A 15,146-nucleotide genomic window follows, 5' to 3' on the forward strand; every position below is an offset into this window, starting at 1 on the left:
AACACAGAAGACCCACTTATTACGAACTCATCTGCTGTGTGTTGGTTCCTTTTAGGAAGTTGCATCTATGTTTAGATTCAGCGAGGTAGAAACACGTTTCTTCTAAAAGCTGCGTTTGGACATTCCAGAGTGGATGGGAGAACAGGCTGTAAAGAGAAATACCTTGCTCTAAAACCAAAACGGAGCTATCTAGCAGAATGGTTGTCAATGTGTGTATTCAACAGCCATAGTTAAACTGATGTGTGTTTGCAGCAGTTCAGAAACACTTTCTGTGGAGAATGCAGAAACAGTCATTTCAAGCCCTAGAGACGCATATAAGAGTTAGCAGTAAGAATGCGTTTAAAACACAGAAGACCCGCTTATTACGAACTCATCTGCTGTGTGTTGGTTCCTTTTAGGAAGTTGAATCTATGTTTAGATTCAGCGAGGTAGAAACACGTTTCTTCTAAAAGCTGCGTTTGGACATTCCAGAGTGGATAGGAGAACAGGCTGTAAAGAGAAATACCTTGCTCTAAAACCAAAACGGAGCTATCTAGCAGAATGGTTGTCAATGTGTGTATTCAACTTCTAGAGTTAAACATATGTGTGTTTGCAGCAGTTCAGAAACCCTTTCTTTGGAGAATGCAGAAACAGTCTTTTCCCGCCCTAGAGACGCTTATAAGAGTTAGCAGTAAGAATGCGTTTAAAACACAGAAGACCCGCTTCTTACGAACTAATCTGTTGTGTGTTGGTTCCTTTTAGGAAGTTGCATCTATGTTTAGATTCAGCGAGGTAGAAACACGTTTCTTCTAAAAGCTGCGTTTGGATATTCCAGAGTGGATGGGAGAACAGGCTGTAAAGAGAAATACCTTGCTCTAAAACCAAAACAGAGCTATCTAGCAGAATGGTTGTCAATGTGTGTATTCAACTTCCAGAGTTAAACTGATGTTTGTTTGCAGCAGTTCAGAAACCCTTTCTTTGGAGAATGCAGAAACAGTCTTTTCCCGCCCTAGAGACGCTTATAAGAGTTAGCAGTAAGAATGCGTTTAAAACACAGAAGACCCGCTTCTTACGAACTCATATGCTGTGTGTTGGTTCCTTTTAGGAAGTTGCATCTATGCTTAGATTCAGGGAGGTTGAAACAGGTTTCTTCTAAAAGCTGCGTTTGGACATTCCAGAGTGGATGGGAGAACAGGCTGTAAAGAGAAATACCTTGCTCTAAAACCAAAACGGAGCTATCTAGCAGAATGGTTGTCAATGTGTGTATTCAACTTCCAGAGTTAACCATATGTGTGTTTGCAGCAGTTCAGAAACCGTTTCTTTGGAGAATGCAGAAACAGTTTTTTCCCGCCCTAGAAACTCTTATAAGAGTTAGCAGTAAGAATGCGTTTAAAACACAGAAGACCCGCTTCTTACGAACTCATCTGCTGTGTGTTTGTTCCTTTTAGGAAGTTGCATCTATGTTTAGATTGAGCGAGGTAGAAACACGTTTCTTCTAAAAGCTGCGTTTGGACATTCCAGAGTGGATGGGAAAACAGACTGTAAGGAGAAATACCTTGCTCTAAAACCAAAACGGAGCTATCTAGCAGAATGGTTGTCAATGTGTGTATTCAACTTCCAGAGTTAAACATATGTGTGTTTGCTGCAGTTCAGAAACCCTTTCTTTGCAGAATGCAGAAACCGTCAATTCTAGCCCTAGAGAAACATAAAAGAGTTAGCAGTAAGAATGCGTTTAAAACACAGAAGACCCGCTTCTTACGAACTCATCTGCTGTGTGTTGGTTCCTTTTAGGAAGTTGCATCTATGTTTAGATTCAGCGAGGAAGAAACACATTTCTTCTAAAAGCTGCGTTTGGACATTCCAGAGTGGATGGGAGAACAGGCTGTAAAGAGAAATACCTTGCTCTAAAACGAAAACGGAGCTATCTAGCAGAATGGTTGTCAGTGTGTGTATTCAACTTCCAGAGTTAAACTGATGTGTGCTTCCAGCAGTTCAGAAACGCTTTCTTTGGAGAATGCAGAAACAGTCTCTTCCCGCCCTAGAGACGCTTATAAGAGTTAGCAGTAAGAATGCGTTTAAAACACAGAAGACCCGCTTCTTACGAACTCATCTGCTGTGTGTTGGTTCCTTTTAGGAAGTTGCATCTATGCTTAGATTCCGGGAGGTTGAAACACGTTTCTTCTAAAAGCTGCGTTTGGACATTCCAGAGTGGATGGGAGAACAGGGTGTAAAGAGAAATACCTTGCTCTAAAACCAAAACGGAGCTATCTAGCAGAATGGTTGTCAATGTGTGTATTCAACTTCCAGAGTTAAACATATGTGTGTTTGCAGCAGTTCAGAAACCCTTTCTTTGGAGAATGCAGAAACAGTCTTTTCCCGCCCTAAAAACGCTTATAAGAGTTAGCAGTAAGAATGCGTTTAAAACACAGAAGACCCGCTTCTTACGAACTCATCTGCTGTGTGTTGGTTCCTTTTAGGAAGTTGCATCTATGTTTAGATTCAGCGAGGTAGAAACACGTTTCTTCTAAAAGCTGCGTTTGTACATTCCAGAGTGGATGGGAAAACAGGCTGTAAAGAAAAATACCTTGCTCTAAAACCAAAACGGAGCTATCTAGCAGAATGGTTGTCAATGTGTGTATTCAACTTCCAGAGTTAAACTGATGTGTGTTTGCAGCAGTTCAGAAACCCTTTCTTTGCAGAATGCAGAAACCGTCAATTCCAGCCCTAGAGACACATATAAGAGTTAGCAGTAAGAATGCGTTTAAAACACAGAAGACCTGCTTCTTACGAACTCATCTGCTGTGTGTTGGTTCCTTTTAGGAAGTTGCATCTATGTTTAGATTCAGCGAGGAAGAAACACGTTTCTTCTAAAAGCTGCGTTTGGACATTCCAGAGTGGATGGGAGAACAGGCTGTAAAGAGAAATACCTTGCTCTAAAACGAAAACGGAGCTATCTAGCAGAATGGTTGTCAATGTGTTTATTCAACTTCCAGAGTTAAACTGATATGTGCCTACAGCAGTTCAGAAACCCTTTCTTTGGAGAATGCAGAAACAGTCATTTCCCGCCCTAGAGACGCTTATAAGAGTTAGCAGTAAGAATGCGTTTAAAACACAGAAGACCCGCTTCTTACGAACTCATATGCTGTGTGTTGGTTCCTTTTAGGAAGTTGCATCTATGCTTAGATTCAGGGAGGTTGAAACACGTTTCTTCTAAAAGCTGCGTTTGGACATTCCAGAGTGGATGGGAGAACAGGCTGTAAAGAGAAATACCTTGCTCTAAAACCAAAACGGAGCTATCTAGCAGAATGGTTGTCAATGTGTGTATTCAACTTCCAGAGTTAAACATATGTGTGTTTGCAGCAGTTCAGAAACCGTTTCTTTGGAGAATGCAGAAACAGTCTTTTCCCGTCCTAGAAACTCTTATAAGAGTTAGCAGTAAGAATGCGTTTAAAACACAGAAGACCCGCTTCTTACGAAGTCATCTGCTGTGTGTTGGTTCCTTTTAGGAAGTTGCATCTATGTTTAGATTCAGCGAGGAAGAAACACATTTCTTCTAAAAGCTGCGTTTGGACATTCCAGAGTGGATGGGAGAACAGGCTGTAAAGAGAAATACCTTGCTCTAAAACCAAAACGGAGCTATCTAGCAGAATGGTTGTCAATGTGTGTATTCAACTTCCAGAGTTAAACTGATGTTTGTTTGCAGCAGTTCAGAAACCCTTTCTTTGGAGAATGCAGAAACAGTCTTTTCCCGCCCTAGAGACGCTTATAAGAGTTAGCAGTAAGAATGCGTTTAAAACACAGAAGACCCGCTTCTTACGAACTCATATGCTGTGTGTTGGTTCCTTTTAGGAAGTTGCATCTATGCTTAGATTCAGGGAGGTTGAAACACGTTTCTTCTAAAAGCTGCGTTTGGACATTCCAGAGTGGATGGGAGAACAGGCTGTAAAGAGAAATACCTTGCTCTAAAACCAAAACGGAGCTATCTAGCAGAATGGTTGTCAATGTGTGTATTCAACAGCCAGAGTTACACTGATGTGTGTTTGCAGCAGTTTAGAAACCCTTTCTTTGGAGAATGCAGAATCAGTCATTTCAAGCCCTAGAGAGGCATATAAGAGTTAGCAGTAAGAAAGCGTTTAAAACACAGAAGACCCTCTTCTTACGAACTCATCTGCTGTGTGTTGGTTCCTTTTAGGAAGTTGCATCTATGTTTAGATTGAGCGAGGTAGAAACACGTTTCTTCTAAAAGCTGCGTTTGGATATTCCAGAGTGGATAGGAGAAGAGGCTGTAAAGAGAAATACGTTGCTCTAAAACCAAAACGGAGCTATCTAGCAGAATGGTTGTCAATGTGTGTATTCAACAGCCAGAGTTAAAGTGATGTGTGTTTGCAGCAGTTCAGAAAAACTTTCTTTGGAGAATGCAGAAACAGGCATTTCAAGCCCTAGAGACGCATATAAGAGTTAGCAGTAAGAATGCGTTTAAAACACAGAAGACCCGCTTATTACGAACTCATCTGCTGTGTGTTGGTTCCTTTTAGGAAGTTGCATCTATGTTTAAATTCAGTGAGGTAGAAACACGTTTCTTCTAAAAGCTGCGTTTGGACATTCCAGAGTGGATGGGAGAACAGGCTGTAAAGAGAAATACCTTGCTCTAAAACCAAAACGGAGCTATCTAGCAGAATGGTTGTCAATGTGTGTATTCAACTTCCAGAGTTAAACATATGTGTGTTTGCAGCAGTTCAGAAACCCTTTCTTTGGAGAATGCAGAAACAGTCTTTTCCCGCCCTAAAAACGCTTATAAGAGTTAGCAGTAAGAATGCGTTTAAAACACAGAAGACCCGCTTCTTACGAACTCATCTGCTGTGTGTTGGTTCCTTTTAGGAAGTTGCATCTATGTTTAGATTCAGCGAGGTAGAAACACGTTTCTTCTAAAAGCTGCGTTTGTACATTCCAGAGTGGATGGGAAAACAGGCTGTAAAGAAAAATACCTTGCTCTAAAACCAAAACGGAGCTATCTAGCAGAATGGTTGTCAATGTGTGTATTCAACTTCCAGAGTTAAACTGATGTGTGTTTGCAGCAGTTCAGAAACCCTTTCTTTGCAGAATGCAGAAACCGTCAATTCCAGCCCTAGAGACACATATAAGAGTTAGCAGTAAGAATGCGTTTAAAACACAGAAGACCTGCTTCTTACGAACTCATCTGCTGTGTGTTGGTTCCTTTTAGGAAGTTGCATCTATGTTTAGATTCAGCGAGGAAGAAACACGTTTCTTCTAAAAGCTGCGTTTGGACATTCCAGAGTGGATGGGAGAACAGGCTGTAAAGAGAAATACCTTGCTCTAAAACGAAAACGGAGCTATCTAGCAGAATGGTTGTCAATGTGTTTATTCAACTTCCAGAGTTAAACTGATATGTGCCTACAGCAGTTCAGAAACCCTTTCTTTGGAGAATGCAGAAACAGTCATTTCCCGCCCTAGAGACGCTTATAAGAGTTAGCAGTAAGAATGCGTTTAAAACACAGAAGACCCGCTTCTTACGAACTCATATGCTGTGTGTTGGTTCCTTTTTGGAAGTTGCATCTATGCTTAGATTCAGGGAGGTTGAAACACGTTTCTTCTAAAAGCTGCGTTTGGACATTCCAGAGTGGATGGGAGAACAGGCTGTAAAGAGAAATACCTTGCTCTAAAACCTAAACGGAGCTATCTAGCAGAATGGTTGTCAATGTGTGTATTCAACTTCCTGAGATTAACTGATTTGTGTTTGCAGCAGTTCAGAAACCCTTTCTTTGGAGAATGCAGAAACTGTCATTTCAAGCCCTAGAGACACATATAAGAGTTAGCAGTAAGAATGCGTTTAAAACACAGAAAACCCGCTTCTTACGAACTAATCTGCTGTGTGTTGGTTCCTTTTAGGAAGTTGCATCTATGTTTAGATTCAGCGAGGTAGAAACACGTTTCTTCTAAAAGCTGCGTTTGGACATTCCAGAGTGGATGGGAGAACAGGCTGTAAAGAGAAATACCTTGCTCTAAAACCAAAACGGAGCTATCTAGCAGAATGGTTGTCAATGTGTGTATTCAACTTCCAGAGTTAAACTGATGTTTGTTTGCAGCAGTTCAGAAACCCTTTCTTTGGAGAATGCAGAAACAGTCTTTTCCCGCCCTAGAGACGCTTATAAGAGTTAGCAGTAAGAATGCGTTTAAAACACAGAAGACCCGCTTCTTACGAACTCATCTGCTGTGTGTTGGTTCCTTTTAGGAAGTTGCATCTATGTTTAGATTCAGCGAGGAAGAAACACATTTCTTCTAAAAGCTGCGTTTGGACATTCCAGAGTGGATGGGAGAACAGGCTGTAAAGAGAAACACCTTGCTCTAAAACCAAAACGGAGCTATCTAGCAGAATGGTTGTCAATGTGTGTATTCAACTTCCAGAATTAAACTGATGTGTGCTTCCAGCAGTTCAGAAACCCTTTCTTTGGAGAATGCAGAAACAGTCTCTTCCCCCCCTAGAGACGCTTATAAGAGTTAGCAGTAAGAATGCGTTTAAAACACAGAAGACCCGCTTCTTACGAACTCATCTGCTGTGTGTTGGTTCCTTTTAGGAAGTTGCATCTATGCTTAGATTCCGGGAGGTTGAAACACGTTTCTTCTAAAAGCTGCGTTTGGACATTCCAGAGTGGATGGGAGAACAGGCTGTAAAGAGAAATACCTTGCTCTAAAACCAAAACGGATCTATCTAGCAGAATGGTTGTCAATGTGTGTATTCAACAGCCAGAGTTACACTGATGTGTGTTTGCAGCAGTTTAGAAACCCTTTCTTTGGAGAATGCAGAATCAGTCATTTCAAGCCCTAGAGAGGCATATAAGAGTTAGCAGTAAGAAAGCGTTTAAAACACAGAAGACCCTCTTCTTACGAACTCATCTGCTGTGTGTTGGTTCCTTTTAGGAAGTTGCATCTATGTTTAGATTGAGCGAGGTAGAAACACGTTTCTTCTAAAAGCTGCGTTTGGATATTCCAGAGTGGATAGGAGAAGAGGCTGTAAAGAGAAATACGTTGCTCTAAAACCAAAACGGAGCTATCTAGCAGAATGGTTGTCAATGTGTGTATTCAACAGCCAGAGTTAAACTGATGTGTGTTTGCAGCAGTTCAGAAAAACTTTCTTTGGAGAATGCAGAAACAGGCATTTCAAGCCCTAGAGACGCATATAAGAGTTAGCAGTAAGAATGCGTTTAAAACACAGAAGACCCGCTTATTACGAACTCATCTGCTGTGTGTTGGTTCCTTTTAGGAAGTTGCATCTATGTTTAAATTCAGTGAGGTAGAAACACGTTTCTTCTAAAAGCTGCGTTTGGACATTCCAGAGTGGATGGGAGAACAGGCTGTAAAGAGAAATACCTTGCTCTAAAACCAAAACGGAGCTATCTAGCAGAATGGTTGTCAATGTGTGTATTCAACTTCCAGAGTTAAACATATGTGTGTTTGCAGCAGTTCAGAAACCCTTTCTTTGGAGAATGCAGAAACAGTCTTTTCCCGCCCTAAAAACGCTTATAAGAGTTAGCAGTAAGAATGCGTTTTAAACAGAGAAGACCCGCTTCTTACGAACTCATCTGCTGTGTGTTGGTTCCTTTTAGGAAGTTGCATCTATGTTTAGATTCAGCGAGGTAGAAACACGTTTCTTCTAAAATCTGCGTTTGGACATTCCAGAGTGGATGGGAGAACAGGCTGTAAAGAGAAATACCTTGCTCTAAAACCAAAACGGAGCTATCTAGCAGAATGGTTGTCAATGTGTGTATTCAACTTCCAGAGTTAAACTGATGTGTGTTTGCAGCAGTTCAGAAACCCTTTCTTTGCAGAATGCAGAAACCGTCAATTCCAGCCCTAGAGACACATATAAGAGTTAGCAGTAAGAATGCGTTTAAAACACAGAAGACCTGCTTCTTACGAACTCATCTGCTGTGTGTTGGTTCCTTTTAGGAAGTTGCATCTATGTTTAGATTCAGCGAGGAAGAAACACGTTTCTTCTAAAAGCTGCGTTTGGACATTCCAGAGTGGATGGGAGAACAGGCTGTAAAGAGAAATACCTTGCTCTAAAACGAAAACGGAGCTATTTAGCAGAATGGTTGTCAATGTGTTTATTCAACTTCCAGAGTTAAACTGATATGTGCCTCCAGCAGTTCAGAAACCCTTTCTTTGGAGAATGCAGAAACAGTCATTTCCCGCCCTAGAGACGCTTATAAGAGTTAGCAGTAAGAATGCGTTTAAAACACAGAAGACCCGCTTCTTACGAACTCATATGCTGTGTGTTGGTTCCTTTTAGGAAGTTGCATCTACGCTTAGATTCAGGGAGGTTGAAACACGTTTCTTCTAAAAGCTGCGTTTGGACATTCCAGAGTGGATGGGAGAACAGGCTGTAAAGAGAAATACCTTGCTCTAAAACCAAAACGGAGCTATCTAGCAGAATGGTTGTCAATGTGTGTATTCAACTTCCAGAGTTAAACATATGTGTGTTTGCAGCAGTTCAGAAACCGTTTCTTTGGAGAATGCAGAAACAGTCTTTTCCCGCCCTAGAAACTCTTATAAGAGTTAGCAGTAAGAATGCGTTTAAAACACAGAAGACCCGCTTCTTACGAACTCATCTGCTGTGTGTTGGTTCCTTTTAGGAAGTTGCATCTATGTTTAGATTCAGCGAGGAAGAAACACATTTCTTCTAAAAGCTGCGTTTGGACATTCCAGAGTGGATGGGAGAACAGGCTGTAAAGAGAAATACCTTGCTCTAAAACCAAAACGGAGCTATCTAGCAGACTGGTTGTCAATGTGTGTATTCAACTTCCTGAGATTAACTGATTTGTGTTTGCAGCAGTTCAGAAACCCTTTCTTTGGCGAATGCAGAAACCGTCATTTCAAACCCTAGAGACACATATAAGAGTTAGCAGTAAGAATGCGTTTAAAACATAGAAAACCCGCTTCTTATGAACTAATCTGCTGTGTGTTGGTTCCTTTTAGGAAGTTGCATCTATGTTTAGATTCAGCGAGGTAGAAACACGTTTCTTCTAAAAGCTGCGTTTGGACATTCCAGAGTGGATGGGAGAACAGGCTGTAAAGAGAAATACCTTGCTCTAAAACCAAAACGGAGCTATCTAGCAGAATGGTTGTCAATGTGTGTATTCAACTTCCAGAGTTAAACGTATGTGTTTTTGCAGCAGTTCAGAAACTCTTTCTTTGGAGAATGCAGAAACAGTCTTTTCCCGCCCTAGAAACGCTTATAAGAGTTAGCAGTAAGAATGCGTTTAAAACACAGAAGACCCGCTTTTTACGAAGTCATCTGCTGTGTGTTGGTTCCTTTTAGGAAGTTGCATCTATGTTTAGATTCAGCGAGGTAGAAACACGTTTCTTCTAAAAGCTGCGTTTGGACATTCCAGAGTGGATGGGAGAACAGGCTGTAAAGAGAAATACCTTGCTCTAAAACCAAAACGGAGCTATCTAGCAGAATGGTTGTCAATGTGTGTATTCAACAGCCAGAGTTAAACTGATGTGTGTTTGCAGCAGTTCAGAAACACTTTCTTTGGAGAATGCAGAAACAGTCATTTCAAGCCCTAGAGACGCATATAAGAGTTAGCAGTAAGAATGCGTTTAAAACACAGAAGACCCGCTTATTACAAACTCATCTGCTGTGTGTTGGTTCCTTTTAGGAAGTTGAATCTATGTTTAGATTCAGCGAGGTAGAAACACGTTTCTTCTAAAAGCTGCGTTTGGACATTCCAGAGTGGATAGGAGAACAGGCTGTAAAGAGAAATACCTTGCTCTAAAACCAAAACGGAGCTATCTAGCAGAATGGTTGTCAATGTGTGTATTCAACTTCTAGAGTTAAACATATGTGTGTTTGCAGCAGTTCAGAAACCCTTTCTTTGGAGAATGCAGAAACAGTCTTTTCCCGCCCTAGAGACGCTTATAAGAGTTAGCAGTAAGAATGCGTTTAAAACACAGAAGACCCGCTTCTTACGAACTAATCTGTTGTGTGTTGGTTCCTTTTAGGAAGTTGCATCTATGTTTAGATTCAGCGAGGTAGAAACACGTTTCTTCTAAAAGCTGCGTTTGGATATTCCAGAGTGGATGGGAGAACAGGCTGTAAAGAGAAATACCTTGCTCTAAAACCAAAACAGAGCTATCTAGCAGAATGGTTGTCAATGTGTGTATTCAACTTCCAGAGTTAAACTGATGTTTGTTTGCAGCAGTTCAGAAACCCTTTCTTTGGAGAATGCAGAAACAGTCTTTTCCCGCCCTAGAGACGCTTATAAGAGTTAGCAGTAAGAATGCGTTTAAAACACAGAAGACCCGCTTCTTACGAACTCATATGCTGTGTGTTGGTTCCTTTTAGGAAGTTGCATCTATGCTTAGATTCAGGGAGGTTGAAACACGTTTCTTCTAAAAGCTGCGTTTGGACATTCCAGAGTGGATGGGAGAACAGGCTGTAAAGAGAAATACCTTGCTCTAAAACCAAAACGGAGCTATCTAGCAGAATGGTTGTCAATGTGTGTATTCAACTTCCAGAGTTAAACATATGTGTGTTTGCAGCAGTTCAGAAACCGTTTCTTTGGAGAATGCAGAAACAGTTTTTTCCCGCCCTAGAAAATCTTATAAGAGTTAGCAGTAAGAATGCGTTTAAAACACAGAAGACCCGCTTCTTACGAACTCATCTGCTGTGTGTTTGTTCCTTTTAGGAAGTTGCATCTATGTTTAGATTCAGCGAGGTAGAAACACGTTTCTTCTAAAAGCTGCGTTTGGACATTCCAGAGTGAATGGGAAAACAGGCTGTAAGGAGAAATACCTTGCTCTAAAACCAAAACGGAGCTATCTAGCAGAATGGTTGTCAATGTGTGTATTCAACTTCCAGAGTTAAACTGATGTGTGCTTCCAGCAGTTCAGAAACCCTTTCTTTGGAGAATGCAGAAACAGTCTCTTCCCGCCCTAGAGACGCTTATAAGAGTTAGCAGTAAGAATGCGTTTAAAACACAGAAGACCCGCTTCTTACGAACTCATATGCTGTGTGTTGGTTCCTTTTAGGAAGTTTCATCTATGCTTAGATTCAGGGAGGTTGAAACACGTTTCTTCTAAAAGCTGCGTTTGGACATTCCAGAGTGGATGGGAGAACAGGCTGTAAAGAGAAATACCTTGCTCTAAAACCAAAACGAAGCTATCTAGCAGAATGGTTGTCAATGTGTGTATTCAACTTCCAGAGTTAAACTGATGATTGTTTGCAGCAGTTCAGAAACCCTTTCTTTGGAGAAGGCAGAAACAGTCTTTTCCAGCCCTAGAGACGCATAAAAGGGTTAGCAGTAAGAATGCGTTTTAAACAGAGAAGACCCGCTTCTTACGAACTCATCTGCTCTGTGTTGGTTCCTTTTAGGAAGTTTCATCTTTGTTTAGATTCAGCGAGGTAGAAACACGTTTCTTCTAAAAGCTGCGTTTGTACATTCCAGAGTGGATGGGAGAACAGGCTGTAAAGAGAAATACCTTGCTCTAAAACCAAAACAGAGGTATCTAGCAGAATGGTTGTCAATGTGTGTATTCAACTTCCAGAGTTAAACATATGTGTGTTTGCAGCAGTTCAGAAACCGTTTCTTTGGAGAATGCAGAAACAGTCTTTTCCCGCCCTAGAAACTCTTATAAGAGTTAGCAGTAAGAATGCGTTTAAAACACAGAAGACCCGCTTCTTACGAACTCATCTGCTGTGTTTTGGTTCCTTTTAGGAAGTTGCATCTATGTTTAGATTCAGCGAGGAAGAAACACGTTTCTTCTAAAAGCTGCGTTTGGACATTCCAGAGTGGATGGGAGAACAGGCTGTAAAGAGAAATACCTTATTCTAAAACGAAAACGGAGCTATCTAGCAGAATGGTTGTCAATGTGTGTATTCAACTTCCCGAGTTAAACTGATGTGTGCTTCCAGCAGTTCAGAAACCCTTTCTTTGGAGAATGCAGAAACAGTGTTTTCCCGCCCTAGAGACGCTTATAAGAGTTAGCAGTAAGAATGCGTTTAAAACACAGAAGACCCGCTTCTTACGAACTCATATGCTGTGTGTTGGTTCCTTTTAGGAAGATGCATCTATGCTTAGATTCAGGGAGGTTGAAACACGTTTCTTCTAAAAGCTGCGTTTGGACATTCCAGAGTGGATGGGAGAACAGGCTGTAAAGAGAAATACCTTGCTCTAAAACCAAAACGGAGCTATCTAGCAGAATTGTTGTCAATGTGTGTATTCAACAGCCAGAGTTACACTGATGTGTGTTTGCAGCAGTTTAGAAACCCTTTCTTTGGAGAATGCAGAATCAGTCATTTCAAGCCCTTGAGACGCATATAAGAGTTAGCAGTAAGAATGTGTTTAAAACACAGAAGACCCGCTTCTTACGAATTCATCTGCTCTGTGTTGGTTCCTTTTAGGAAGTTTCATCTTTGTTTAGATTCAGCGAGGTAGAAACACGTTTCTTCTAAAAGCTGCGTTTGGACATTCCAGAGTGGATGGGAAAACAGGCTGTAAAGAAAAATACCTTGCTCTAAAACCAAAACGGAGCTATCTAGCAGAATGGTTGTCAATGTGTGTATTCAACTTCCTGAGATTAACTGATTTGTGTTTACAGCAGTTCAGAAACCCTTTCTTTGGAGAATGCAGAAACTGTCATTTCAAGCCCTAGAGACACATATAAGAGTTAGCAGTAAGAATGCGTTTAAAACACAGAAGACCCGCTTCTTACGAACTCATATGCTGTGTGTTGGTTCCTTTTAGGAAGTTGCATCTATGCTTAGATTCAGGGAGGTTGAAACACGTTTCTTCTAAAAGCTGCGTTTGGACATTCCAGAGTGGATGGGAGAACAGGCTGTAAAGAGAAATACCTTGCTCTAAAACCAAAACGGAGCTATCTAGCAGAATGGTTGTCAATGTGTGTATTCAACTTCCAGAGTTAAACATATGTGTGTTTGCAGCAGTTCAGAAACCGTTTCTCTGAAGAATGCAGAAACAGTCTTTTCCCGCCCTAGAAACTCTTATAAGAGTTAGCAGTAAGAATGCGTTTAAAACACAGAAGACCCGCTTCTTACGAACTCATCTGCTGTGTGTTGGTTCCTTTTAGGAAGTTGCATCTATATTTAGATTCAGCGAGGTAGAAACACGTTTCTTCTAAAAGCTGCGTTTGGACATTCCAGAGTGGATGTGAAAACAGGCTGTAAGGAGAAATACCTTGCTCTAAAACCAAAACGGAGCTATCTAGCAGAATGGTTGTCAAAGTGTGTATTCAACTTCCAGAGTTAAACATATGTGTGTTTGCAGCAGTTCAGAAACCCTTTCTTTGCAGAATGCAGAAACCGTCAATTCTAGCCCTAGAGAAACATATAAGAGTTAGCAGTAAGAATGCGTTTAAAACACAGAAGACCCGCTTCTTACGAACTCATCTGCTGTGTGTTTGTTCCTTTTAGGAAGTTGCATCTATGTTTAGATTCAGCGAGGAAGAAACACGTTTCTTCTAAAAGCTGCGTTTGGACATTCCAGAGTGGATGGGAGAACAGGCTGTAAAGAGAAATACCTTGCTCTAAAACGAAAACGGAGCTATCTAGCAGAATGGTTGTCAATGTGTGTATTCAACTTCCAGAGTTAAACTGATGTGTGCTTCCAGCAGTTCAGAAACCCTTTCTTTGGATAATGCAGAAACAGTCTTTTCCCGCACTAAAAACGCTTATAAGAGTTAGCAGTAAGAATGCGTTTAAAACACAGAAGACCCGCTTATTACGAACTCATATGCTGTGTGTTGGTTCCATTTAGGAAGATGCATCTATGCTTCGATTCAGGGAGGTTGAAACACGTTTCTTCTAAAAGCTGCGTTTGGACATTCCAGAGTGGATGGGAGAACAGGCTGTAAAGAGAAATACCTTGCTCTAAAACCAAAACGGAGCTATCTAGCAGAATGGTTGTCAATGTGCGTATTCAACAGCCAGAGTTACACTGATGTGTGTTTGCAGCAGTTTAGAAACCCTTTCTTTGGAGAATGCAGAATCAGTCATTTCAAGCCCTTGAGACGCATATAAGAGTTAGCAGTAAGAATGCGTTTAAAACACAGAAGACCCGCTTCTTACGAACTCATCTGATGTGTGTTGGTTCCTTTTAGGAAGTTGCATCTATGTTTAGATTCAGCGAGGTAGAAACACGTTTCTTCTAAAAGCTGCGTTTGTACATTCCAGAGTGGTGGGAAAACAGGCAGTAAAGAAAAATACCTTGCTCTAAAACCAAAACGGAGCTATCTAGCAGAATGATTGTCAATGTGTGTATTCAACTTCCTGAGATTAACTGATTTGTGTTTACAGCAGTTCAGAAACCCTTTCTTTGGAGAATGCAGAAACTGTCATTTCAAGCCCTAGAGACACATATAAGAGTTAGCAGTAAGAATGCGTTTAAAACACAGAAGACCCGCTTCTTACGAACTCATATGCTGTGTGTTGGTTCCTTTTAGGAAGTTGCATCTATGCTTAGATTCAGGGAGGTTGAAACACGTTTCTTCTAAAAGCTGCGTTTGGACATTCCAGAGTGGATGGGAGAACAGGCTGTAAAGAGAAATACCTTGCTCTAAAACCAAAACGGAGCTATCTAGCAGAATGGTTGTCAATGTGTGTATTCAACTTCCAGAGTTAAACATATGTGTGTTTGCAGCAGTTCAGAAACCGTTTCTTTGGAGAATGCAGAAACAGTCTTTTCCCGCCCTAGAAATTCTTATAAGAGTTAGCAGTAAGAATGCGTTTAAAACACAGAAGACCCGCTTCTTACGAACTCATCTGCTGTGTGTTTGTTCCTTTTAGGAAGTTGCATCTATGTTTAGATTCAGCGAGGTAGAAACACGTTTCTTCTAAAAGCTGCGTTTGGACATTCCAGAGTGGATGGGAAAACAGGCTGTAAGGAGAAATACCTTGCTCTAAAACCAAAACGGAGCTATCTAGCAGAATGGTTGTCAATGTGTGTATTCAACTTCCAGAGTTAAACATATGTGTGTTTGCTGCAGTTCAGAAACCCTTTCTTCGCAGAATGCAGAAACCGTCAATTCTAGCCCTAGAGAAACATAAAAGAGTTAGCAGTAAGAATGCGTTTAAAACACAGAAGACCCGCTTCTTACGAACTCATCTGCTGTGTGTTGGTTCCTTTTAG

Source organism: Saimiri boliviensis, chromosome 18, assembly GCF_048565385.1.
Source record: "Saimiri boliviensis isolate mSaiBol1 chromosome 18, mSaiBol1.pri, whole genome shotgun sequence".
Lineage (NCBI taxonomy): Eukaryota > Metazoa > Chordata > Mammalia > Primates > Cebidae > Saimiri > Saimiri boliviensis.